Source organism: Loxodonta africana, chromosome 9 (genome assembly GCF_030014295.1).
Source record: "Loxodonta africana isolate mLoxAfr1 chromosome 9, mLoxAfr1.hap2, whole genome shotgun sequence".
In the NCBI taxonomy this organism is placed as follows: domain Eukaryota; kingdom Metazoa; phylum Chordata; class Mammalia; order Proboscidea; family Elephantidae; genus Loxodonta; species Loxodonta africana.
In genome coordinates this window covers 121,573,235-121,600,036 of record NC_087350.1, presented here as the reverse complement: position 1 = coordinate 121,600,036, position 26,802 = coordinate 121,573,235, and the positions used below count along the sequence as shown (strand labels likewise).

Here is a 26,802-nt window from a genome sequence, read left to right as displayed (position 1 = left end):
GAGGAATAAGCACTAAGGTCAGCCTGACTCGAGCCATAGTTTTTTCAATTGCCTCATATGCATGTGAAAGCTGGACAATGAATAAGGAAGACTGAAGAATTGATGCCTTTGAATTACGGTGTTGACTGCCGGAAGAAGGAACAAGTTTGTCTTGGAAGAAGTAAGTACAGCCAGAGTGCTTCTTGGAAGCAAGGATGACGAGACTTTGTCTCAAGTGTTCCTGACATGTTATCAAGAGGGCCCAGTCCCTGGAGAAGGACATCACGCTTGGTAAAATAGAGGGTCAGTGAAACAGAGGAAGACCCTCAATGAGATGGATTGACACAGCGGCTGCAACAATGGGCTCAAACATAGCAATGATTCTGAGGATAGCGCAGGGCCGGGCAGCGTTTCATTCTGCTGTGCACGGGGCTGCTATGAGTCAGAACTGACTCGACAGCACCTAACAACAACATGTAGTTAACAAAAGAGACCCAAAGTACATGAAGCAAAACTGATGGAACTGAAGGGAGACAGAGACATTCAACAGTGTCACAGTTGGAAACTCCTATGTCCCACCTTCAAAAATGATAGAACACCTAGGCGGGAGATCAACAAGGATGTAGAAGACCTGAACAACCCAATAAACCAACTAGATCTAACAGACGTCTACGGAACACTCCACCCAACAACAGCAGAGTACAGAGTCTTCTCAAATGCACATGGAACATTCCGTAGGGCTGACACTATGCCAAGCCATAAAACAAGCCGCAACGAGTTTAAGATAAGTCATACAAAGTACATTCTCCAACCACAACGGAATGAAATTAGAAATCAATAAAAAAGATAAATTTGGGAAATTCACAAATATTTGGAAATTAAGCAACACACTCCTAAATAACCAAGGGGTCCGAGAAGAAATCACAGGGGAAATTAGGAAATACTTTTAAATGAAAGTGAAAAAAAAAAATGAATTTAGGGGATCTGCTAAAGCAGTGGATATGGAGGAACTGATAGCTATAAATACCTGTGTTTAAAAAGAAGAAATATCTCAAATACATAACCTAAACTTTCAGCTTAAGATCCTGGAAGAAGAAAAGCAGACGTAAGATTGGGATGGCGGGGGCATCTGACCTCCACTGCGTTCACGAGAGATGAGAACCACCGTCAGCAGCATCAGCACGAGGCTAGTAATTCCTCTGAGGTGGAGTCACACACACCTCCTCTCCCCACCTCTTTATCAGTTCTGACACCAGCCGTCCCTCTCACGGCACTCTCTACCTCTCCTCTGCGTTAGACAATTCGTTACAGTGGCCACACAGAACTCACAGGCCACACCGTTATGGGGTTCATTAGGGAAGTAACAGGTTACAATTCTGGTTCAGGAACATTCAGGATACAGTTCTTCCATCAGGACAGCTTCTTGGCTATGCCCACAGGCTGGCCTTCTTGGCTATGCCCACAGGCAGGCCTCTCCCTGGCCCTCGGCCCCTCGGCCCCGCAGGCCAATCCGGCCCCTGCCTGCTCCAACAAGTGTTATAAAGCTCTTCTAGCTCAGCTGCTAAGTCCTTGGAGGCACCCTGCTCTGCCAGTAAGCCTTGGCCCGAAGGCACTTAGCTTTCTCTCTCCTTGGATTGCGAAGCCCACCGTGCTGTCTCTGGCTGATCTCCTCGTTCTGTTGCCTCCGCTGCAGCCATTTCTCTGGTGCTGCTTCTCACTGTCTCTGTCTCTGGTGTTACAGCTCTCTCTCTCTCTCTCCTGGGTGTAGGAAGTTCTCAGTGCAGGAATCCCAGTCCAAAGGATGAGCTCCACTCCTAGCTCTTATTTCTTAGTGTAGTGAGGTCCCCCCTTTCTGCCTCTGGGAAGAAGCCTAGCAGGACGGCAAAACCGACCAATCCCCACATGAGGGTTCCATGCACCTTCTTTGCAAGGTCCCACCTCCACGAGGGTTCCATACACCTTATTTACATTATCACCAAGCTATTCGATCCTTTTGGTGGGCCACAAGCAACATATTTGCATAGTCCCACCCAATTATCTGGTGGGAGTTACAAGATCATGGCTAGAAAGGCCATACAAAAGTGATCCCTTGCACTGCAAAACTAAACCCGAAGCAAGCAGAGGAAAGCAATTAGCAAATTTAAAACAAAAAACAAAGAAAAGCCCATGCCCAGATGGCTTCACTGGTAAATTCCACCAAATGTTTAAAGAAGAATTAACACCAATTCCACACAAATTTTCCCAAAAATAGAAAAGGAGGGAACACCTCCCAACTCATTCTATGAGACCACTATTATCCTGATACCAACACCAGAAAAAGACATCACAAGGAAAAAAAAAAACGACAGAAGAATGTCATTTATGAACATAGACACAAAAAATCCTCAACAAAAATCTACCAAACTTGAATCCAGCCAACACATTAAAAAAGGGTTAGACGCCATGACAAACAGACTTCATCTCAGGAAGGCAAGATTGGTTCAACACCCAAAAACCAATTAATGTAATGCACACCGTATCAAAAGAGTAAGAAACAAGAACTACATGCATCTCAATAGATGCAGAAAAGGTATTTCAAAAAACTCAAGACCCATTCGTGATAAAAACATTCAACAGACTAGGAATAGGAGGGAACTTCTTCAACCCGGTAAAAGGCCATAGGAGAAATCCACCGGCAACATCACACTGCCCCTGGGTGGCACAAAGAGTTAAGCACTGGCTACATGACAGCTAACAGAAAGGTTGGCAGTCTGAACCTACCCACAGGAACTCTGAAGAGAGGCCTGGTAATCTTCATCCAAAAGGTCACAGCCATGAAAACCCTACGGAGGGCAGTTCCACTCTGAAATATATGGGGTCATCATGAGTCAGAGTCGATGGCACCTGGTTTGGTTTTTTAGTTAATTATCACACCTCATGGTGAAAAAATTTAATGCTTTCTCTCAACATCAAAAGCAAGGTAAGAAACTTCCAGTACAATGACATTAAAAGGCTGAAAATAAAAGGATGAAAAAAGATACGTCATGCAAACATGAATCAAAAGAAACCACCTTGATCCAAGTCTCACACCTTATACAAAGATCAACTCGAAATGGACCACAGACTTAAATGGAAAACTAGATAAAAATGTGGGAGGAAAGTCTGTGAGATTTAGAACTGGACAAACAGTTCTTCAGACTAACACCAAAGTGTGATCCATCGAAGGAAAACTGATAACCTGAAATTTATCTCAGTGGAAAACCCTTGCTCTGCAAAAGACCCTGTTATGGGCATGAAAAGACAAGCTACCCATCGGGAGGAGGCATTTGCAAACCACCTATCTGACAAAGGACCAGTATTGAGACTACATGAAGAACCCAACAGTTAAAAAACAAAAAAAAGACTCCAATTAGAAAATTGGCAAAAGATACAAAGAGACGTTTCATGAAAGAAGTTACAGAAGGTAAATAAGCCCGCCAAAAGATGCTCAACAACATTAGCCATCAGGGAAGGCAACTCACAACCACAACGCAGCACCCCTACACGCCAGTCAGAATGGCTAAAATGACACCAGACGCTTTCACGGATGTGGGACAACTGGATCCCGTATAGAACCGAAACAGATTAGTGGCTGCCAGGGGTGGGGTGGGGGAAGGCAGTGGTGAGGGACTACGAAAGGCTAACTTAAGGGGCCCCCATGAAGGGGACACTGGATCTCCCAGTATTATTATTTTTGACAACAGCTTTACTGAGATATAATCCACACAGCGTGAAACTCGCCCACTGAGCGTACTTGATTCCTTGTTAAGATAAATAACATTCCCCTGTATGGACATACCACTTTCTGTCTATCCATTCATTCTGCATTATTTCTCATAACTGCAGGGGATTCTATTATTAACCCAAAATAAAGTTTTAAAAACAACAAAAAAGCCATTATGTTGCTCTGTGGTACGTCAGCTTAAAATTTCCACAGTCTTTGTTAACTTTCACACCCTACACTAACACTGAAATGAATTAATGAATGGATAATGTTTAAACATCTGGGTAATTTGTTCGTTTTTTAGACGATCAAAATATTGGTCAATAAGCAGAGCTTTAAAACATATACATGTGCTTCTTATTCATCACGGACCGGCTGAGCCCGTGGGTTGTGTTAATGACCACGCTCCTTCTGGCCATTTTAACAAGGTGTAAAAACGGTGTGTGTGTGAATGTGTGGGGGTGTGTGTGAGAGTGTGGGTGTGTGAGGTGTGTATATATGCATGTGTGGTGTGTGTGTGTGTGTGCGCATATACTGTGTGCCTGTGGTGTGTTTGCATTGTGTGTGGTGTGTCTGCGTTGTGTGTGGTTGTATGCATTGTGTGTGGCGTGCATGAGGTGTGTGTGGTGTGCATGTGTGTGCACACACTGTAGGGCATTATGCCAGGTGTGTGACGTGCTTATGTGAGACCAGCAGCCCCCGATCACCTTCCCCCAGCACTCTGTGCGAGGGAAGATGGGGAGAGTGGGCAAAAGGTGTGATTCACAGAACGTGGACGCTGTCAGGAGCAGCAGTGGCAGAGAGGCGTCACCTTGGATCGAAGTCTATCAAGGGCAACATTCCAGTTCATTCAGGGAAAAAAGGAGCCATTTTATCCTAAAACAAAATGTCTGATTATTCCAGAATGTGAAAGAGGATAGGGGCAGATTTTTAAAAAACCCAAATGGATATGGAAAAATGTAGAAGGCTTGCAGGAAGTGAACTGCATTCCCTTTAGTTTACAGTATTCGTTCTGTAAACTGGAGTTTGGTTTCTCTGTTAAGATGGGGAGGACTGCCCTTGGGGCATGGAGTCTGCCCTGAGGCCCCACTGAGTGCACAGACTTGACCCCAAATGCGGACAGTAACGAGTTATTCTTCATCTTTGGGGTGATCTACCCTGAAAGCAGACCCAATCTCACCCGAGAGTACCTTTCTGTGCTTTGTGCTGACTTTGTCATGCCCTTGACTATTAAAAAAATACATTTAAAATTTTCCCCTCTGAAAGAGCTAAGGTTCCTTCCAAAGGTGTTCCTGATTTCTAAGTCTCTTTAAAATATCCTATGGACCCTTCTTTACTAGTCAGCGGGGCCGGGACACTCACCGCCCTCAGGCATGACGACACTATCCTGGCCAAGCGACATCTCTTCTCAGTGATACTGAATTTGCTCCCCCCAAAAACAGACCCTAAACTTTACAAATGCAGACAGTTCATCCTCTGTAGTTTCCCAGAGGGCTCTGGGCGATAATAAAAGCCTATTTTCAACTTACAAACAGGGATGTTTGGTTAGTTTGATCTGTTCTAGATTTCTCACCACCACTGTTAAGAGCTGCTAGGAAGAGGCATCAGCTCACGGAAGCTTAGACTTTCCAGGTTCGTCCTACACAGTAAGATGGTGCAGCCGCTGCGGGTTTGGGGTTCATCAACAAGTGAAACAGAATTACCACGTTATAGAGTTGTGTCCCCCAAAAATGTGTATCAATTCGGCTAGGCCATGATTCCCTGGATTGTGTGACTGTCCACCATTTTGTCATCTCATGTGATTTTCATGTGTTGTAAATCCTACCTTTATGATGTTAATGATGCGAGATTAAAGACTGTTATATTAATGAGCCAGAACTCAATCTACAAGATTAGGTTCTGCCTTAAATCAATCTCTTTTGAGATATAAAAGAGAGAAGGCAGCAGAGTCAGGGGACTCTCTCACCACCAAGAAAGCAGCCCCCGGAACAGAGCGTCTCCTTTGGACCCGGGGTTACTGCACAGAGAAGCTTCTAGACCAGGGGAAGATTGATGACAAGGACCTTCCTCCAGAGCTGACAGAGAGAGAAAGCCTTTCCCTGGAGCTGGCGCCCTCAGTTTAGACTTCCGGCCTACTAGGCTGTGAGAGGATCAACTTGTGCCCGGTGAAGCCATCCACTTGTGGTATTTCTGTTACAGCAGAACTTGGTGACTAAGACACCGTATGGCCCAGCAACCCCACTCTAAGGTATACACACCCTGAAAGCAGGGACGCATACAGGTACTCGTACACTAGCACTTTCCACGGCAGCCGAAGGTGGGAAGAACCCGAGTGTCAATCAGCAGGTGAATGGATAAACCAGACGTGCTATGGCCACACAATGGAATGGCATGCGGCCGTAAAGAGAAACAGGGGTCTGCTTCATGCTACAACAGGGATGAACCTTGAAAACAGTAAGTGAAATGAACCAGACACAGAAAGACAAACACTACATAATTCCACAAAGGTGGGCTCTCTAGAACAGGCAAACTCAGAGATAAGGAAGGGGATTAGTGCTCACCTGAGGCTGGGGGAGGGTGCAGTGGGGAGTCACTGCTCAACGGGCACAGAGTGTCTAGCTGGTAAAAATGGAAAATTCTGGAAATGCAAATTGCATAATACGGAGACTGTAATTAATGCCCCCGAATTGTACACTTAAAAATGGTAAAAACAGCAAATTTCATGTTATCTATACCTCTCACCACAACAGCCTCTTTTGAAATGCTACTACCAGGAATTGACTTCTCCAGCCATAGCCTTCACGGGTGCCCGTGCCTGGCCTGAGCTCTCCCTTCAGGGCAAACAGCAACAGCACCCTTATGAAATAGTTAGGTGCCCTGCTCCAGGAGGACCGTTCAGTAAAACATGAACAAATTCCTACAGAAGGAGAAACCCCTGTCTCGTCATCAACAAGTGGCTTCTGCTTCCTTCGAAGCCTGCCAGGAGACTCCCTCTAAGCTGCGGGCTACCCACTGGTTGTCATAAAGAAGGCCTCCCTGGCTCAGTGGAGCTGCCTGCACCCCATGTTCGTCCCAAGAACCAGTCCCCATGAACCACATGCACAGGCTCACTCTGAGACGACTGTCACCCCACACCAGGGAACGGGGCCAGGCTTCCGGACGCCTCAGGTCTGGAGGCAGACACCTCCCGGTTGCGACAGACACACAGCCTGAGCGTGAAGAGGACCATGACAGGGACACAGAACTGCGGTTCAACCCGCTGCCACAGAACCATTTCCCACTCATAGTGACCCTATAGGACAGAGTAGAACTGCCTCATAGGGCTTCCAAGGAGCGGCTGGTGGATTTGAACCGCCGACCTTTTGGTTAGCAGCCGAGCTCTTAACCACTGTGCCGCCAGGAATTGTGGTTACTGGTCTGGCATACCTTCTGGATCCATCTCTGCCCTTCACATAGGAGCCTTCACTTCTGCAAACCACATACAACATTCTTTACCTCATCTCCTGTCCTCCCCAGGACCTCGGAAACAAATACTTGCATGGAGTCACTGCCTTTGTGGCAACGTGGCCATCTGCAATGGTTCAGGAGAATCTGTCCTCCCTTCTCCTAGGATGTGGCTGGGCAAACTGACTGTATGTCCACACCAAGCCTGGGCATCGCAACTGAGAATAAGCCTTCTGTGAGCCGGTATGCCACTGCCCGTCCGTCAGCGTGTCCCACCATGGGGGCTTGCTGTCGCACGATGCAGGAAGCTAGGCCACCGGTACTTCGAATGCCAGCAGGGTCACCCATGGTGGACAGGTTTCAGCAGAGCTTCCAGAATAAGACAGACTAGGAAGAAAGGCCTGAGGGTCCGCTTCCAAAAATTAGCCAGTGAAAGCACTATGGATCACAACAGAATATTCGCTGGTATAGTGCTAGAAGATGAGCCCCCTAGATTGGAAGGAGCTCAGAATACACAGGAGCTGCATCAATGATCACGAAGATGGCTCAGAACCAGGGTAGTGCTTCATTCTGTCATACACGGGGTCGCCTTAAGTCAGAGCTGATCTGACAGCAACTAACAGCAGCACCACAAGCCCACCATCAAGGAGCCAGGGTTGTACTTCTGGTGAGGAGCCAACGCCTGCAAAGCCCTCCAGGAACCTGGTCCAGAAGCTGTTCCGAGGCCCACGGCACCCACAGCACCCACAGCCGGGAACACAACGCCCTTAGCTGAGCTGAGCCTCAGGAGCGGGGAGCTCACCCACAGTTATTGGTGCTGCAGGTGAAACCCTTGGAACCTGAGAACAGTCAGCCAATAAGAGCAATAAAAACGACCTGTGAAGCGCTAGAGGCCGCTGAAACGGAAGCCGAGCTTCCTCGCGAAAGGTCCTGAGAAGCTGCCTCTGCACCTCAGGGTCGCCCAGCACTGGCAGCTCTCGGGTTGTGGGCCTAGAACTGCTGGCTGCACCCACAGGCGTGTGGTTAACTATCCCGTACTCTTGCTGCAACAAGTAAACGAATCAGACAAAACACAATGAAACCCACTGTTTTCATGTATTTGGAGATTATGTATGATCACATAAAAAATCTTCAAATACATGGAAAAAAGTGGGTTTAGGATCACACTTGTCTGTCCGTTTGTCGTACTGTGGTGGCTTGCCTACTGCTGTTGTCTTAGGCTGGGTTCTCTAGAGAAGCAAAACAAGTATAAAAATATATAAAGATTTATATAAAAAAAAAAAGGCTCACACAGTTGTAGAGGCTGGAATATCCCAAGTCCATGGGGGAGGATGGAGGTATCTCCTGATTCACGTAGCCACAGGGGCTGGCAAACCCAAGGTCAGCAGGTCAGACAGCAGTGCTCTTGCTCACAGGCTGCGAAGATCCACGAATCCCAAGACTGGCAGACAAGACAGCAGGTAAGCTGCTAGCTCAAGTCCTAAAAAATGGAGGTCAGGCGAATAGGAGCCAGCTGCAGGATCCACTGTGAGCAAAAGCCTGCAAGCCTTGCCAGAAAGCAAACTCACACTGGATGCAGGCCACACCCACAAGGAAACTCCTCTTCAACTGAACGGCTGCTCAGAGCAGATCCCATCACGGAAGTGATGACATTACGTCAAATTTCATCATGGAGATGACCACATCACTATACGACTGCCAAACTACGTCATAACTGCCAGACCAACGACACCCATGGCCCAGCCAAAATGACAAACTTAACAATCACAGCGTGATGCTGGAAGCTGTGCCACCGGTATGTCAAATACCAGCAGGGTGACCATGGTAGACAGGTTTCCACAGCACTTCCAGACTCAGATGGACTAGGAAGAAAGACCTGGCAGTCTAGTTCTTAAAAACTGGCCAGCGAAAACTTTATGAAAAGCGCCAGAACATCCAGATGATACCCCCTCAGGTAGAGAAGGTGCTAAAAATATGACTGCGGAAGGCTGCCCCCTCCAAGTAGAGTTGACTTTAGTAACACGGGTGGAATAAAGCTTTAGGGGCCTTCCTCTGCTGAGGTGGCACAACTCAAGATGAGAAGAAACACCTGCAAACATCCACTAATGCTCAGAAAGTAGAATTTATGACGTATGAATCTAGGAAAATTGAAAGTTGTCAAAAATTAAATGGAAAGCTTGAAGACAGACATCCTAGGTGTTAGTGGCCTGAGATGGACTGGTAGTGGTCATTTTGAATTAAACACTCTTTTTTTTTATGGTCTACTATTTTTTATGCCGAGAATGACAAATCGAAGAGCAATGGCATTGCATTCATCATAAGAAATGTTTTTCAGATCTATACTGAAGTACAACGCTGTCAGTGATAGGATAATGCCCATATGCCTACAACGAAGACTAGTAAGTAAGACTATTATTTCAAATTGTTATTATTATTCAACTAATGAATGCAAAGATGAAAAATCTGAGGACTTTTACCAACTTCTACAGTCTAAATTGGTCAAATGTGCACAGTGCACTGATGATTGCTTGTGACTGGAATGCTGAAGTTGGAAACAAAGAAGGATCCCCCAAAAACCCAGTGCCGTCGAGTCGATTCTGACTCATAGCGACCCTATAGGACAGAGTAGAACTGGCCCATGGAGATTCCAAGGAGCACCTGGTGGATTTGAACTGCCGACCCTTTGGTTTGCAGCCGTAGCACTTAACCACTACGCCACCAGGGTTTCCAAAAGAAGGATCGGTAGTTGGAAAATATGTTCTTGGTGACAGAAATGACACAGGAGATCACATGATAGAATTTTGCAAGACCAAAAACCTATTTACTGGGAATATCATTTTTCAACAACATAAACAGGAACTATGTACGTGCAAGATGGAATACATGGGAATCAAACTGACTGCAACCATGGAAAGAGACGACAGAGAAGCTTAATACCACCACTCAGAACAAGGCAATGCTCCAACTGGGCAACTGACCATTAATTACTCACATGCAAGTTCAAGCCGAAGCTGAAGAAAATTAAAACAAGTCCACAAGAACCGAAATACAACCTTGAGAATATCCCACCTGAATTTAGAGACCAACTCAAGAAGAGATATGATGAACTGAACACTGATGACTAAAGACCAGATGGAGCTATTGGATGACATCAAGAATATCATATAGGAAGAAAGCAAAAGGTCATCAAAAAGAAAGAAAAGACCAAAATGGATGTCAGAAGAAACTCCAAAACTTGCTCTTGAATGAAGAGTAGCTAAAGCAAACAGAAGAGGTGATGAAATAAAAGAGCTGAACGGCAGATTTCAAAGGGTAACTTGAGAAGACAAAGTAAAGCAGCACAATGACATGTGCAAAGACCTGCAGTTAGAAAACCAAAAACACGCTCAGCGTTTCTCAAGCTGAAGGACTTAAAGAAAAAATTCAAGCCTCAAGTTGCAATACTGAAGGATTCTATGGGCAAAATATTAAACGACGCAGGAAGCATCAAGAGGTTAGAAGGAATACACAGAGTCACACACCAAAAAGATCTGCTTAGTGTGCAGCCCTTTCTGGAGGTGGCACGTGATCAGGAACCGATGGTCCTGAAGGAAGAAGTCCAAGCTGCTCTGAAGGCACTGGGAAAAACAAGGCTCCAGGAACCGACGGAATACCAGCTGAGATGTTTCCACGAACGGATGCAGCACTGGAGGTGCTCACTCGTCTACACCGAGGAATCTGGAAGACAGCTGACTGGCCAACCAACTGCAAGAGATCCATATTTGTGCCCATTCTAAAGAAAGGTGATCCAACAGAATGTGGAGATTATCCAACAATATCATTAACATCACACACAGGTAAAATTTTGCTGAAGATCATTCAAAAGCCGCTGCAGCAGTACATCTACAGGGAGCGGTCAGAAATTCAAGCCAGATTCAGAAGAGGACGCGGAACGAGTCACATCACTGCTGATGTCAGATGGATCCTGGCTGAAAAAAGAGAATACCAGAAGGATGTTTACCTGTGTTTTATTGACTATGCAAAGGCATTCGACTGTGTGGATCATAACAAATTACGGATAACACCGAGAAGAATGGGAATTCCAGAACGTTTAATTGTGCTCATGCGGAACCTCTACATAGATCAAGAGGCAGTGTTTGAAAAGAACAAGAGGATACTGCACGGTTTAAAGGCAGGAAAGGTGTGTGTCAAGGTCCTATCCTCTCACTGTGCTTACCCTGTCTGTATGCTGAACAAAGAATCCAAGAAGCTGGCCTACACGAAGAAGAATGTGGCCTCAGGATTGCAGGAAGAGTCATTAACACCCTGCGTTATGCAGATGACACGACCTTGCTTGCTCAAAGTGAAGACGACTTGAAGAACTTACTGATGAAGATTAAAGGCTACACCCTTCAGTATGGCTTACACCTCAGCATAAAGAAAACAAAAATCCTCACAACGGGAGCAATGAGCAACATCACAATAGAGAGAGAAAGTTGTCAAGGATTTCATTTTACTGAGATCCACAATCGACGCCCAGAAATCAAACCACACGTTAAACTCAAAAAAACCAAGCTCAGGGCCGTCGAGTCGATTCCGACTCCTAGCGATCCTACGGGACAGAGTAGAACTGCCCCATGGAGTTTCCAAGGAGCACCTGGTGGATTTGAACTGCTGACCCTTGGGTTAGCAGCCGCAGAACTTAACCACTACCCCACCAGGGTTTCCAAACCACATGTTACATTAGGCAAATCTGCTGCAAAAGATCTCTTTAGAGTGTTAAAAAGCAGAGATGTGACTTTGAGGACTAAGGTGCACACGACCAAAAAAAAAAAAAAAAACCTGGTAGAGTTGAGTCAATTTTAACTCCTAGCAACCCTACAGGACAGAGTAGAACTGCTCCACAGGGTTTCCGAGGAATGGGTGGTGGATTCGAACTGTCAACCTTTTGGTTGGCAAACAAGCTCTTAACTACTGCACCACCTGGGCTCTGAACCTAAGCCACAGTATTTTCAATCTCCTCATATGCATGCGAAAGATGGACAATGAATAAGGAGACCAAAGAAAAATTCATGCATTTGAATTATGGTGTTGGACAAAGAATATTGAACATACCACAGGCTGCCAGAAGAAGGCATAACTCTGTCTCAGAAAAAGTACAGCCAAAATGCCCCTTAGACGTGAAGGCTGGTAAGACTTAGGTACTTGGACATGTTATCAGAAGGGACTGGTCCCTGGAGAAGGACACTATGCTTAGTAAAGTAGAAAAACAGGAAGACCCTCCACAACATGGATTGACATGGTGGTTGCGACAATGGGCTCAAGCGTAACGACGACTGTGAGGATGGCACAGGACAGCGCAGTGCTCTGTCCTGTCGTGCATGGGGTCGCTATGAGTCAGAACAGACTGGACGGCACCTAACAATGTTTATGATCACAAAGGGGCCACTGCTGATATCAGTTACCAAAAGCTTGGAAGCAAGGGAAAGGGGCTCCTTCAAGTATCCTGAAATACCATGAAAGGTGGCTTCAAGCTCATGCAAGGGTTCGTCTCTGATTTTGTTACTTAATGCTGACAAGGCCCCAGGCCGTGAGTAACAGTTGACTCTTAGTTTTCTGTCTCAGTTATACAAAGGATTTCTGTCCAGTGGAAAAAGAGAACCTCTGGGTTACGGGGTTGCTTCTTGTCCTGCGAGACGTGAGGCAGTTTTGTAACTAACCGAACATTCTCTCTTCGATGACTGGGGGTTCTCAGTCCCTCAGACACCCTCCGACCCGGCCTCACTGTCAGGCTGAGTCCCGCACTACCGTTGCCCATGCCTTTGACACTGGCTCACTCTATAACTTCTTTTTTTTTTTTTTAATTAATTTATTTTGTTGTTGTTGTTGAGAACACACACAGCAGAACACAGGCCAATTCCACAGTTCCTACACGTACAACTGCGTGACACTGATTAATTCTTTGAGTTGTGCAGCCATTCTCACCCTCCTTTTCTGAGTTGTTCCTCCCCCATTAACATGAACTCACTGCCCCTAAGCTTCCTGTCTAATCTTTCTCACTTTATAACTATTTAAAAGCTGTACTTCGCATACATGCAGAATTGCTGTATTGGCAAATGTTTTATCACATATATTTTTACCACAATAAAATATGTGTATACTTTGATCAGACCTGTGAAAGGTTAGAGCTTCTGGAGGACGAAATGAAACATTGTGACCTTTGGCAAAAAACCGGCTCCAACAGGATACAAACAGCACTAACCATCTGCGAAATCATTGCTAAATTGTATTTCATTCACATGGAGAACTCAGCCCAGCATGAAGAGAACAAAAAGACAAGGAAAAGTTGAGAAAGAGATATGCCATACAAGTGTCCACCAAGGCTGTGCAGTCAGAGCGCTGACGAATTCCACGACTCAGAAAGGAGGGGGAAGGGCAAAGACCTGGCCCAGCACTTCGGGGACTCTCCAAAAGGCCATCTTCATATGAAAAGACCCCGCCTGAGTCAGCAGGACTGGAAGATCTACACAATGGGCGGCCACAGAGGGGGAGGCCAGGAACAACAACATCTACATACCCCAAAAAACAAAAACCTACAGTGGAACTGCCCCACAGGGTTTCCAAGGACTGCTGGTGGATTTGAACCGCAACCTTTTGGTTAATGGCCGAGCTCCCCCACTTGCCCTCCTAGGTGTACACCTAGCAAGCCCACCCGGAATGTTTCAGTGGCAGCCGTCACGATGGTCCCAGAGTGGAAACAGCCCCCAACTTCATCAACAACAGGATAAACAGCCAAAGTGTCCCCAGTAGAACCACCTACAACTACGGTAACCACAGCGACGCATCCTCATTCAGGCACAACCTGTGTGCACCAAGGAACCCTGGTGGTGCAGTGATTAAGTGCTCAGCTGCTAACAGAAAGGTCGGTGTTTCGAACCCACCAGCCGCTCTCTGGGGAGAAAGATTTGGCAGCCTGCTTCTGTAAAGATTACAGCCTTGGAAACCCCATGGGGCAGTTCTACTCCGTCCTATAGGGTCTCTATGAGTTAGAATTGACTCGAAGGCAACTGGTATGGGTTTTTTGTTTACCTGTTTTAATCTTCATGGAAGCTGATCGCCAGGTCTTTCGCCTATTGGAACAGCCAGCTGGGTGGGTTCAAACCGCCAACCTATCAGTTAGCAGCCAAGCGCTTAACTGTTCCACCAATGCTCCTGAACTCCTAAATAGACATTTCCATTTCATTATTAAAACAAGCTGAGGAGAAATACCATCATCCTATTTTATAGATGAGGAAACTGAGGCTCAGAGTGGAAACAGAACTTGCCGGAGCTCCCCTGCCCGGGAACTGCAGGCTGCATCTTGGAGCCTCATCTTGGAGCTGCCGTGAAGCCTCCAAGTATTTGCTCCTGGGCATAACACACTGGCATAGCTGACACCGAGGGCCCAGCCCTGCTGAGGGCCCCACCGCCCAGAGAGACGGATGGACGGACAGATGCCAGGGACAGGTGGAGGCCTTCCTAGACCTCAGGGGCCTGGCTCAGGGCACTGGGCATCTGCGAGGCTGGGGGTTAGGCCATCGCGGGCAGGCACGGTGGCTGCCCTGTGTCCGGGTTCCCAGCAGCTACTTGAGCACCTGCAGCTGAGCCCTCTGCGGCGTCCCCACTGCTGGGACCAAGGGCTCAGGGGCCTGTACCTCCCACTCCTTCTCCAGGTGACCCTGTGGGGGGGGGGCGGTAACACGTCAGGGAGGAGCCCACAGCTGGGGAGCCAGGGCTGCCACCATCCGCCACACCTCCTGATTCCTGAGGGCCCCTGTGGGAGCACTGGAGGTAAACTTGCTAATTTGACTTCAATCACAGCTGTTGAGAAAGCACGTGCTGTTAGTCTAGGGTGCAGTGCTGAGTCCCACCTCTGGGCACCCACCCTCATCTGGCTGGGGTGCCAAGGCACACCCCACAGTTCACAGCACCACACCATGCAGCTCCCACCCTCTGTCTGCTGCCAGCGGCTCACCGCCTCTTGGCTTCCAGGCAGAGAACCCTCCTGTAAGCATCTCAGAACTCCTGGGTGATTCGACGGGAGCTGAGCGGGGGTCTCCCAACAGCCCCCCGAAGAGCTACCAACTTCAGGAGGGCCTGTACCCTCTCGTCCCTGTCACTGTCTCAAAGTCTGGTGCAGGGCCTGACTGCCTGGGCTGTGGATCCCCCAGCCAGCCACCTCCTCGTGCAGAGGGCCCAGGGCTGGCCGACTGGGCTGCAGGGATGGGGTGTGGCTTACTCAACGCACCACCCCAGGTCTCAGGAGACAGGCTAGGCGGCAGCCCCCGAGGCCACCTGGTAGGCCAGCCCTGCTCCGGGTCCCAGCACTGGCTCAGTGCCAGGCACCAGCTCAGGACATCACTGCGTTGCAACCACCCTGCTGCCGTCTCACCCAGGTCACACCAGGTGTATGTGATACAGCGTAGACGTGCACCAGCTTCCTCATCACCCCCAAGGGACAAAGGGCTCGGGACAGAAGGTGTGGCCAAAAGGGAGCACACGGGGCTTCTCCACCACAGGCCACGGACACATGGGGACGGCGTGGATGCACTAGGACACTTGGGGGGGGGGTAATGGACACATGGGGGCGTGGACACACTGGGACACATGGTGGGTCAACATGCTAGGACACATGGGGGGATGGGGACACATGAGGGGGTCATGGACACTTTGTGGGGCATGGACTGGTGGGGGACCAAGGACACATGGGGGGCGTGGACACACTGGGACACATGGGGGGTCAAGGACTCATGTGGGGGGCACAGACACATGAAGGTGCATGGACACACAGGGGGCATGGACAGATGGCGGGGCGTGGACACATTAGTGAGGAATGTGGGTGTGCTGGGGGGTCAGGGACCCAGTCATACAGGTCTCAGTGAAGGGCCTGCCTGGCAGAGTAGGGGTCGAGAGAGAAGGAAAGCCGAGGTGCTGCCGGCATGGTGGACTGGGCACAAACTGGTCAGCCTCATCCTGAGCAGAGCACAGCTGCCCCCAGGCATGAGGTTGGCACCGTGGCCCCCCAGAGAGCATGTTTTGGGGTGATGAGGCCTGAACGACAAGGAGAGGTCACTGAATGTTTCCAGCACTCATGACAAACTGATTAAATTCAAAAATAAATAACCTGGCGTATATTTTCATGGCAATAAAAAATTAATTAATAAATAAGCAATGCCTACGAGACGGGCCTCCAGCTGCTTCATCTGTCTCTCCCTCCTGCACACAGAAGAGGCCAGGACCCCTGACCGTGCCAGGTATGGGGGTCTGGGTGTAGGGGGCTAGTCCACCCTGGAGAACATGCAGGTTGATAGACGGGCCGGAGGAGGAGGAAGCTTTTAAGGTCAGAACACACACGCTTGGAGTCATGGCTCGTAAGGGGCCACAGGGCAAGAAGCTGTCTGCATGGCTGTCCTGGTACCACAGGAGGACTCAAAGCAGACAGAGGACACGGGACCTGGGACTCCACCTTGGGGCCCCCAGCCACACCACAGCCAAAACCCGGGGCCATCCAAAACCCCTGGGCTGTGAACAGGGCAGGGGGGCCACCCCTGTGGAGGTGGCCATCACTCCCCACCCTCAGATAAACCTGCAGGGCTTCCAGCAGCGACGGCAGAGCATCCAGGGCATCTCCCTGCCCAGCTCCACAGTCTGTTCCCTACTCGCCCCCCCCCGCCAGGAACCCACGCCCCGGCTATGTCCCCTCTGCCCCACCCCCAGACCCACTCCCCTGGCTGTCCCCTACTCTGCCACCCCCCAGGGGCCCACTTCCCAGCTGCCCCCTACGCTGCCCCCTATGCTGCCCCCACCCCAGGGACCCACTCCCCCGGCTGTCCCCTACACTGCCCCTGTCAGGGACCCACTCCCCCAGCTGTCCCCTATGCTTCCCTCCCAGGGACCCACTCCCCCAGCTGTCCCCTACTCTGCCCCTCCCAGGGACCCACTCCCCAGCTGTCCCCTACACTGCCCCCCCCCCAGGGATCCACTCCCCTGGCTGTTCCCTCTCTGCCCCTCCCAGGGACCCAGTCCCCCGGCTGTCCCCTACACTGCCCCCCCAGGGACCCAGTCCCCTGGCTGTCCCCTACACTGCCCCCCCCGGGACCCAGTCCCCAGCTGTCCCCTATGCTGCCCCCCCCAGGGACCCACTCCCAGCTGTCCCCTATGCTGCCCTCCCAGGGGCCCACTCCCCCGGCTATCCCCCATTCTTGTTTTCCGTGCCTTAATGTCCTTGTGATGGCCCACGCTGTTTATTGGTTCACTTTTCATCCTACGCAGATGGATAGAGAAGAGGCTCCAGAACCCAGGGCCACAGAGACTGTGCTGAGTGGAGACCCAGGCCCGGCCACTCCCAGTCCCATCGTCGGGCACCCTTCTGCAGCTCCATGCATTTGCTTCCGGGACACTCCCTGGGACAGGGACTCACCAACTGAATTGGGTTACAACAATTAACACAAACCCTGCCTCCTGCCCCCAAACTTACGTAACCAAAGCCAACCCATGGGAGTAGCTCTTGGGCTCCCTCGGTGGCCTGACTTCCTCCCGCCGTCCTCCTGGCTTTGCTCCTGACGACAGAGCACCTTAGACTTCCCCACATGACGGCCTTTCACGTCCATGCCTGGGCGTCCATGGGGACCGACAGCATGCCCGCCTCGCCTGCCCCATAGCCACTCTGCCTTCCTGGACACAACAGTCGCCACTCGGGGCAGTAAGTAAGGTCTGCGGGACCCTCACCAGGAGGGGCTGGTGGGGGGACACCTAAGGCCTCCATGTCAGCACCCTCAGCTGTGTCACACAGCACTGTACGGTGGGCGCTCAGACCCACAGAAACTCAGCCTCTCACAGTCGTGGAGCCCGGAGTCCAAAATCAGAGTGTCAGCAGGGCCATGCTCCATCCTAAGGCTCTAGGGGAGGAGCCTTCTTTGTCTCTCCTGGCTTCTGGAGACACCAAGAGTCCCCAGGCTTGTGGCCGCATCCCTCTCACGGCAGCTCCATCTTCTCATGGCTGTCCCCTCCACGTGTCTTCCACCCTTTTCTTATGAGCATACTTGCCATGGGATGCAGGGCCGCACCCCAGATAATCCAGGACAACTTTCTCATCTCAAGATCCTAACGACATCCGCAAAGACCCTTCACCAAGCAAGGTCACGGCCACAGGCATCTAGGGCCCCACAGCAGCAGAGCAGGGGAAGGAGGTTCAAACACCTGGATGACACTCCCTCCATAGCCATGGCTGCTGGGCCAAGAACCCCCTGGACACTGACAGGACACTGGGGGCTGAGGCCTGCGAAGGCCCAGCTGTCTCACAGCCCTGGCCTCACGCTGGCCACCAGCAGGAGGTGTCTGCTGCCCTGGGAGAGGGAGGCAGTGTCCACCTGAGAAGGTCCCACTTCCCAACGGCGCCCACTTACCTGGCCTTACTGGAGGCTCAGGTGTGACGTGGAGGATAGACAAGGGCCAGGGGCTGGCGGAGTCCCGGTCCTGGACGCTCAGAGTCTTTTGAGGACGCCACAAAGATCTTACAGTTACCAGACGCATAAACAGACACTTTCGCTGTGTGGGGTCGGGGCATTTATACCAAACTTGCTCTGTTCCTGTGTCTTCCTTACAGTGGGAGGGAGAAGGCATTTGTGGGGAGGGGAGCCTAAAGCCCCAAGACCGCAGCCCCATCCTGACAGGCACTGTGTAAGGAAGGGAGGCACTTCAGGCTCCGCCCCCTCAGCCTCTCTCCCCGAGGGCAGAGCAGGTGTGAGTGGAGGGTGGTCAGCGCCAATAGTCCACACCCCAAGACCCGGTCCAAACCACAGTGTGAACCATGGTCCACATCTTCCCGTCGCCTCCCTGGGAAGAGCAAAGGCAGGGGTGACAGAAAGGACAAGCTGCCGCGCCTGGGCAGGGCACGTTCCATTCCTGGGGCCTGCCAAGCACTTGGAGCGCCTGTGTCCGCAGATTCAGCTATGTCACGGCTAGTAACAGCTACCCACAGCCACCAGGCACAACTGCCCTCACCTCCTGCATCACGTAACCACCTGGGGCAGGTGTCCCCGTGTACTGGTTCAACCAACATTCGATCAACAAACACCTGAGGCTGGTGACAGACGGGGACCCTTCCGCTCCTGGTTGACTCCAAAGCCTCCACCTGGTCCAGCCTACCGCACTGCTCCCCAAGGCGCCACCACAGACAGAAAGCGGGCGGGCTGGCAGCAAGGAAGAGCAGACTCCGGCCTCAAGCACCCAGGACGCCAGGGTGCCGTCGCAGAGGGATCCCGCCAGGGCCCAGCACCCCGCATCCTGGGAGAACCGCACTGTGCAGAGCTGGCGGCAATTTGCATAATATCCTTTGCAAGTTAATATCAGCCTCTGGTAATGATCTGCCGCGCGGGGCTGAGGCGGCTGTTACAACACTAAGTAATCATAGTTTAAATTATGTTTCCCTTTATAGAAAGGTGTTGCAAAAACACACAGACGTGAATCCGCCTGCCACAGCCCCACTGCCAACCCTCTGACCGGCTCCCCCGTCACTGACGGGGTGGCCGCAGCGTGGCGCCTGCAGACACGAGGCCCACTGGCTGGGCTCCCTGGCCACAGCACCACTCCTGCACCACCAGCTGTCCCCTCACCACCCATAGTCACCATGCCAGGGACCCTGCCCAGCAGGCGGGATGCCCAGATCTGAGCCACCACTCAGGGACCCTTCCCCACAAGGGGGATGCTCACCTCCGAGCCAACGCTAGGTCAAGGGTACGCAAGTCCATCCATGGAAGCTGAGGGCCAGCTTCAAGCGCCAATAAGCACCTTCTACTGCCCTTGCCTCTGAGGTCCCAAGGACCTTGGGAAGCAGGAAAGGGGGTACCACCTCCCACTCCCCCAGGCCTCACAGTCCAGGGCTTCGAACTGGTTCCTTACGGTTTAACCCCCTGCTGACGATTTAATCTCTATCCCAGGTAAACTGAATCAGAATCTACATCTTAACAAGATCCCAAGGTGACGCTCAGGTATATATCTACATCTCAACGAGATCCCAAGGTGACACTCAGGTATATATCTACATCTCAACGAGATCCCCTGGTGATTCTTAAGTATACATTGTATCTTAAAATTTATAATATCTGGGTGGAAATGCAAATTTTCACCAGGGAGTTGAATAAGACCGAACCGGTTGAAAGCCATGCCCATCACACACTAGAAACTCCAGGGCTCACTGAGGCTGGGCCTCTTGTTTGGGGGAGGCAGAACCCCGAGAACACAAAAACCTTCTGGCTTTGGCTCCCATCTGTGTCTCCCCAACCCCTGGGCCAGAAGGCCATCAGCCCTCCCCTAGCACCTCCCCACAGAGGGGAGCTTACCCTTGGGCGCCCTCTCTCCATGGGGCCACCCAAGCCCCAGCAGAAGCCCCCCTGCTCCCAAACCCCACTGCCACTATCCCCCACCTTGCAGCCAATCAGCATTCTGTCCAGGAGACCAGACCCTGGGGCGGCCCGCCACGTGCACAGCGTGCTCTCACGGCCCCGCCACCCTGACTTCCCCCAGCACCCCTATGTCCCACATCACAGTGCTGGCAGTGAAATGGGAGGAGCCAGGCTGGGCAGAGCTCAGGGGGCAGGAGGCCGCTGGCCCAGGAGGGGTGCAGCCCAGCTCCCCGGGAAGGGACAGCGAGACCCAAGGCTGCCACTGATGGAGCAAGCCACAACACTCAGTCACTCCATTTCCCACTTCCCATCCTCTTCATTTAGGAGGCCGCCCACCACTCAACCTCTATTTTCTTAAAAGCTTTTTTCTTTCTTTTTTATTAAAAAAAAAAAAAAAAAATCCAATTATAGCACGAATCTCTCAGCAGGGGTCAGTGTGGAATAAGAACAGCCCAAGTTAATGGACATGACACAGGCGAGATTAATGCCTAAAGGGTTTCAAAAGTTGTATGATGCGGATTTCATTAACATTTTAATTGTAATGTATCTTTTTAATCTTCTCTCACCCTAATGGCTTTATATCCAAAAAAAAAAAAGAGAAAAAGAACTGCTGACAACAACAAAAAATATCAATACACAAAACTTAACAAAGGCGCGTAGCAGAGCAATGGAAACTAAATTAAATGAGCAAAACTGTTAACTTTGTGATTTCTAACAGCACAGAATTCCGAAGGCAAGTAAGGGCTTTGCCTACCCTTCCTGGGGTAGACGGGGAGCTGGTGTGGAGGGCCAGGAGAGGGACTACCGTCAACAGGGGACACCCAGGGGGGCAGCACCCCCAACCCTCCCCACTCCCTACCAGCCCTAGCGAGGGAAGCAGGCACTGTTCCAGAAAATTCCAGCCAGGATCTTCAGAGCTGGGAGCCTTGTGGTGCTGTGGAGGCAGAGAGGGGTGTTAGTGGCTGTCGCCACGGGGGGTGGGGGGTGGGGGGGACACTAGCTCTTTGTGGGGCAAGTGCTGAGGCTGCAGAGTAGTCTCTACCGGACAGGCATCAAGCCCTAAACCCAACAGAGGCGCGTGGGCGGCTCTGGTCAGCGTGGCTGGCCACAGTGTGACTTTCAAACCCACATCAGCTTTAGGTACACTGGGCCCAAGAGCCAAGAGATTTTTATTTTCAGTCAACAAACACTCTTGGAGCACAGACCTGTGCTACTGCTATACCTGAGGCTTTGTCCCAAACCCAGTGCCCCTACCCACCCCCGCCAGCCCACTGGGGTTTACAGAACTCTTTAAAAGTGGCCCCCAGTGCTTGGCCTGGCACTGGGCCTGGGGGCTGGCCCTGGGCTCAGAGACAGCCCAGCAGCGCAGGCTCTGCTCACCCCAGTGACTATATATGGGCACCTTCAGGCCCCTTTGTTCCACTCAGGCCTTGCCGGCTTCCCAGGCCCACGGGCAGACACTGGGCAAGGGTCCAGGGCTCCAGGCCTCCATGGTGACGTGCCCTCCTCGATGCCTGGGCCCAGCGCTGAGGGGGGCAGATTCCTGTAGAGACCCAGCAGCCTCTGCTCCCCAGGGGACCTCACAAAGAAGTATGCACGCCTCCTTCCATCCTCCCAGGGAGGGACAGCCACCTCCCCTTAAAGAGGCACACACCCTCCCCCATCTGGGCCCAACTTCCCGGGAGGCGGCATAGGGAGAGGGTGGACCACCATCCCAGCAGCCCCTGAGGCCAAGGGCTTCCTGCATGGAGTCCCTGTGTCAAGGTCTGGATCCTGTCAGCCTGACAGCCTGGAATAAAGAAGCTATTTTGTAGCATCTGCAACACACAGGCCCAGGCAAGGCTCAGAGAGGGTGCTTACCCATCCAAGGTCACACAGCCTGTGGCTGGACTTGAACTCAGGCCCCCGACCTTAGAAGCCACAGGTCTCCTGCTCAAATCCCTTGGGTCTGGGCAGAAGGGAGTGACAGCACTCCATGTCCTGCCCCTCCCATTTCCTGGCCATTGGCTCTGACAGGCCGACTGCCTGTCCTCAGGACTAGCCATGATCCCCCGCCCCCGCCCCAGGATGCCGCCCTGCTCTCAGTGTTCGTGTTCCCAAAGGACAAGACTCGGTACTTCAGGCAACCCCGTGGGCCTACAGCCCCAGGAGTGAGGCCCACCCAGCATCGGCCTGTGGAGGCCACTCAGGCTACAGGCTTGAACGGCAAAGGCCACAGCAGCCGCACCCAGAGGCCAGGCAGCTGCAGGTGGCACAATGAGGGAGCCAGGCCAGCGGGAAGCATACTTTGCAAATGACCTCATCGGGCCTGGTGAGAGCAAGGATCTGCAAGAAGACAGAGGTCACCAAGAGCCTGCGACCCTGCCCTGAGCCTGCCCTGTGAGGTCTGGGCAGTAGGGAGGGGGACCTTCCCCAGCCACCACGCCTGGCTGTCCTGACACCTTCTCTGCCGCCCTGGGCCTGCAAGGATGCAACGTGCAGTTGGATCTCTGCCCCGTGCCTCCGGAAAATCCAGAAGGGAAAACAAGGGGAGGGGTGGAAGTGCCAACACAGCTCTGATTAGGAGTGCGGTGGAGGGCCTCATACAAACAAAGGTGAGCTCTGACCCCAGACTTCCCATCTCCGCCTGCAGGTACCCAAGGGCCGGCAGGCAGGGCAGGCCGGAAAATGGAGCTGGAAGGCATACCAGGGAAAGGGCACCCTAGGGGAGTGCGGAACACCAATGGAGCCCACTCCCCAGCCAGAAGCCCAGCACATCCAGTCCCTTTACAAACTCCTGGAAGCCCAGCTTAACAGGGGCAGCTCAAGACCAGCCTCCAGACCCTCAGGGAGCCTGGCCCTGCCTCAGGAAGAGCCAGACCCAGCCCACGAAGCAGCTAACACTGCCCTGCTTTGGGAGGCAGCCTGTCCTACCCCAGAACCCAGCCACAGCAGGAGGCCAAAGAGATGGACAATCAAAACACAGGCAGGCATCCACTCAGGAGTTGAGAACCTGGTCACTGACACCTGTCACCGTTAAACTCCGCAATGTGCACATGACACTGAGTCTGGGGGACAAGGCCCCCTGTTCTCCGGAGACCCGCGTGGGCGTGATCCAGGCTGAGGACTCCTGAGCTGGTAGCCCATGCAGACAGACCCCACAAGGCCCCAGCCAAAGCCTGGCTGCCCCACCCACTGCAGCACCGCAGGACAACAGAAGGCCAGGTGTGACCCCACAGGGAAGGACCAGCCCTGGGCAGAGAGGGCTGGGCAGGGCCCCAGAGACCACGTGGCCCGCACCCCGAAGCACAAACAGCCCCGCCAGGCAGTAGAGACCAATCTGCAGGGAACCCAGGACTCCAGGTTCTGTTCAGAGCTCGAGACTCTTCTGTGGATATCTGGGCTCAGGTTTGAGCTGGAAAACCCAGAGGTTTACAGAACTCTTTAAAAGTTGCCTGCCACCCACTCCTGGAGAAGCAGCCCACTCTGCGGGGGGGGGGGGGGCCCGATGTGCTCCTTCCTGTCATACCGAAGTCCAGAACCTGAAACAAGTCCCAAGCAAGCCAGTAGCAGCAGGGGTTTTCGCTAATTAAAAAAACAAAAACCATTGCCCTTGAGTGGATTCCAACTCATAGCAACCCTATAGGACAGAGAACTGCCTCACGGAGTTTCCAAGGAGCTGCTGGGGGATTCAAACTGTCAACCTTTTGGTTAGCGGCCAAACACTTAACCACTGCGTCACCAGGGTTCCTTTCACTAATTAGAACTAAGCATTTTCCGTCCTGGAGCCTTCTTCAGAGGAAGACTTCTTGTAGCTGGAGCAGACAGGAGGAGGGCTTCCACAATCAGTTCAGTAACCGACACCTGGACAGCTGGAAGGGAAGGGCTGACCCAGCGCCTCCTGGCCTGGCCACTGCGGTGACAAGTGACACCTTGTTCTACTTCTGTGTCAGTCCAGACCTCTCACTGAAAGGACGGGGGGCCCACCACCCCAGGCCACCTCCTTTTATTTCCTTTGCTCAGGCTGAGGGGCCAGAAAAGGGCACTTTGGAGGCCCAGAGGAGGTGCTGGGGCGGGCCTGGGTAAAGAGGCAAGGCGGTTCTTGGAAGGTGGGTAGGGAGACCCTTCACCTTAACTCCTGCCTGCTGGCCCCATCTCTTCATCTGAAAGATGGAAACCCTGGTGGTGTAGTGGTTAAGTGCTACAGCTGCGAACCAAACGGTTGGCAGTTCGAATCCGCCAGGTGCTCCTCGGAAACTCTATGGGGCAGTTCTACTCTGTCCTATATGATCGCTATGAGTCGGAATCGACTCCACTGCACTGGGTTTGGTTTTTGGTTTTTTTTACCCCTCGTGCAGGTGCTGTTGGGTTTAAATACACAACACGTGTGCTGCTCAGAACCATAAATAATGATGTCCTAAACGTCATTGACTCGACGGCACTGGTTTGGGTAAACGTCACCAGCAGACCACACGGGAGGAAGAGGGACCAGGGGCCCACAGAGTGGAGTGAAATAGGGAGGGCGCGGGACAGGAAGCCCCGAGGGAGGTAGGCCTGCCGGAGACGGACACCGAGGCCAGAAGAGCAAGGTGGGGGGGGCTGCACCTGGAAGGCAGGAGGCCCCTCGGGGGTGGGGACAGTTATGCCCACAACGCATGCTCACAGACGCCCAGTGATGCACACCACCGGGCTCTGCTTCACCCAGCCCAGAGCCGGCGCCACACACAGGACCCCATCAGAGAATACTGGCCAGGGACTCCCTCCCAGGTGCCTGCCGGTCCCAAGCAACGCCACTGGATGGGGCCCAACCTCCGGTGTGAGCAAAGGCTCTCCAGACAGGAAACCTGGAGGCCCCCACGGGAGGAGGGGGTGTGGGGGTTCCACGAGAATGAGCTGTCAGGACAGCTCCAGTGGGCAGGACAGTGCGTGACAAGCCCTAGGTTTGCCAAGCGACCCCAGAACAGAGTCGGCAGCAGGACGGACCCCCAGGACCTTCTGGAAACAGTAGGAAAGCTTAGCTTCCTAGCCCGACGCAGAGGCGGGCTCAGGGCTGGGGGGGAGGGGGGTGGTCTTGGAGGCGGGGGCTTTGGTTCAAAGATCTCAGGGCCGAGGAGTGCCAGACGGAAGGCCCTCCCAGTACCGCCTAGGCCGGGTCTCCCAGGTTGGAGTTGAGCAGCAGCTCCTGGTCCCGCCAAGGAGAACCAGGAGGCAGTGACGTCCCACCCGGGCCAGGAGACAGAGGCGCAGGGCCCGGCTGGGTGCCGGCCGATGCGGCGGCGCGTTGCGGGCCTCGGACCCCGGCCGGGAGGGGGGTGTCCCCTCGACCCTGGCCGGGTCACGCCGCGGCTTCCCGCTCCCGAGGGCGGGGCTCGGAGGGTCCGAGAGGGGGAGGATGAGAGGCCGTGTCCCGAGGAGCCAGCGAACCCCAGCGGAAGGGGGACCCCCAGAACGCCCCCCCGGGGTCCCGTTCGGCGGGAAGAGGGTGCAGCCCGGGGCGGGGCGCCCCGCCACCTCCGCTAGGCGGCCGCGCCCGGCTCCCCGCGCGAGCCCCGGCCGGTGCTCAACTTGGGCCGCGGACGCCGGGCCGGTCCCAGCCCGCGGAGGGCACTGCGGCAGGGCGCCCGCAGCCCGGCCCGACCCGCGCCAAGTTGGGCAGCCGGGCGCGCGGCGGAGTTTGCGGGAAGTGCGCGCCGGGCCCTCGGCGGCCGCGGAGGGCGCGGGACCGACAGACGTCCGGGGACGGGACGTAAACAAGGCGCGGCCGCCCGCCCGGCGAAGTTGGCGCCTACCTGCGGCCCGGCCCGGCTCGACCTGCGGCCCGGCGCGGCTCGACCTGCGGCCCGGCCCGGCTCGACCTGCGGCCCGGCTCGGCCTGCGGCGGCGGCGCTCTCCCGGCGCTCGGGCAGGAAGCGGCGGCCTGCGCTCCGGCGCGGACTTTCTCCGGCCTCTCGGCACCGGCGGCCGCACCGCGGCGGGGGCGGGGCGGGCCGGGCCGTTTAAAGGGACAGCGCGCCGGCCGCGCGCGCGCACTCGCCGCCCCGGGCGCCCTCCCCGCCCCCGCCAGGTGGGCGCCCCGGGCCGGGGGCGGGGCCAGGGGAGGGGGCCGGGGCGGGGCCAGGGGAGGGGGCCGGGGCGGGGTCAAGCGGGAGCGGGGCGGGGTCGGGGGGCTGGGGCGAGGAGGGGCGCGGCCGTGCGCCCCCCGCCCCACCTTCCGGCGCTCGGGGCTGCGGGCCTTGC

General features: G+C 53.2%; 1 protein-coding gene across 1 annotated transcript in view; it reads right to left on the bottom strand.

Moving 5' to 3' along the window:
* Positions 1 to 26,389, bottom strand: part of NACC2 (NACC family member 2) — an 85,291-nt gene extending 58,902 nt beyond the window's left edge. Inside the window, exon 1 of the mRNA XM_064290689.1 lies at positions 26,355 to 26,389. The gene's annotated coding sequence lies outside the window, so the exon portion shown is untranslated. The remainder of the gene's footprint in view (positions 1 to 26,354) is intronic.
* Between the last annotated feature and the right edge of the window lie 413 nt (positions 26,390 to 26,802).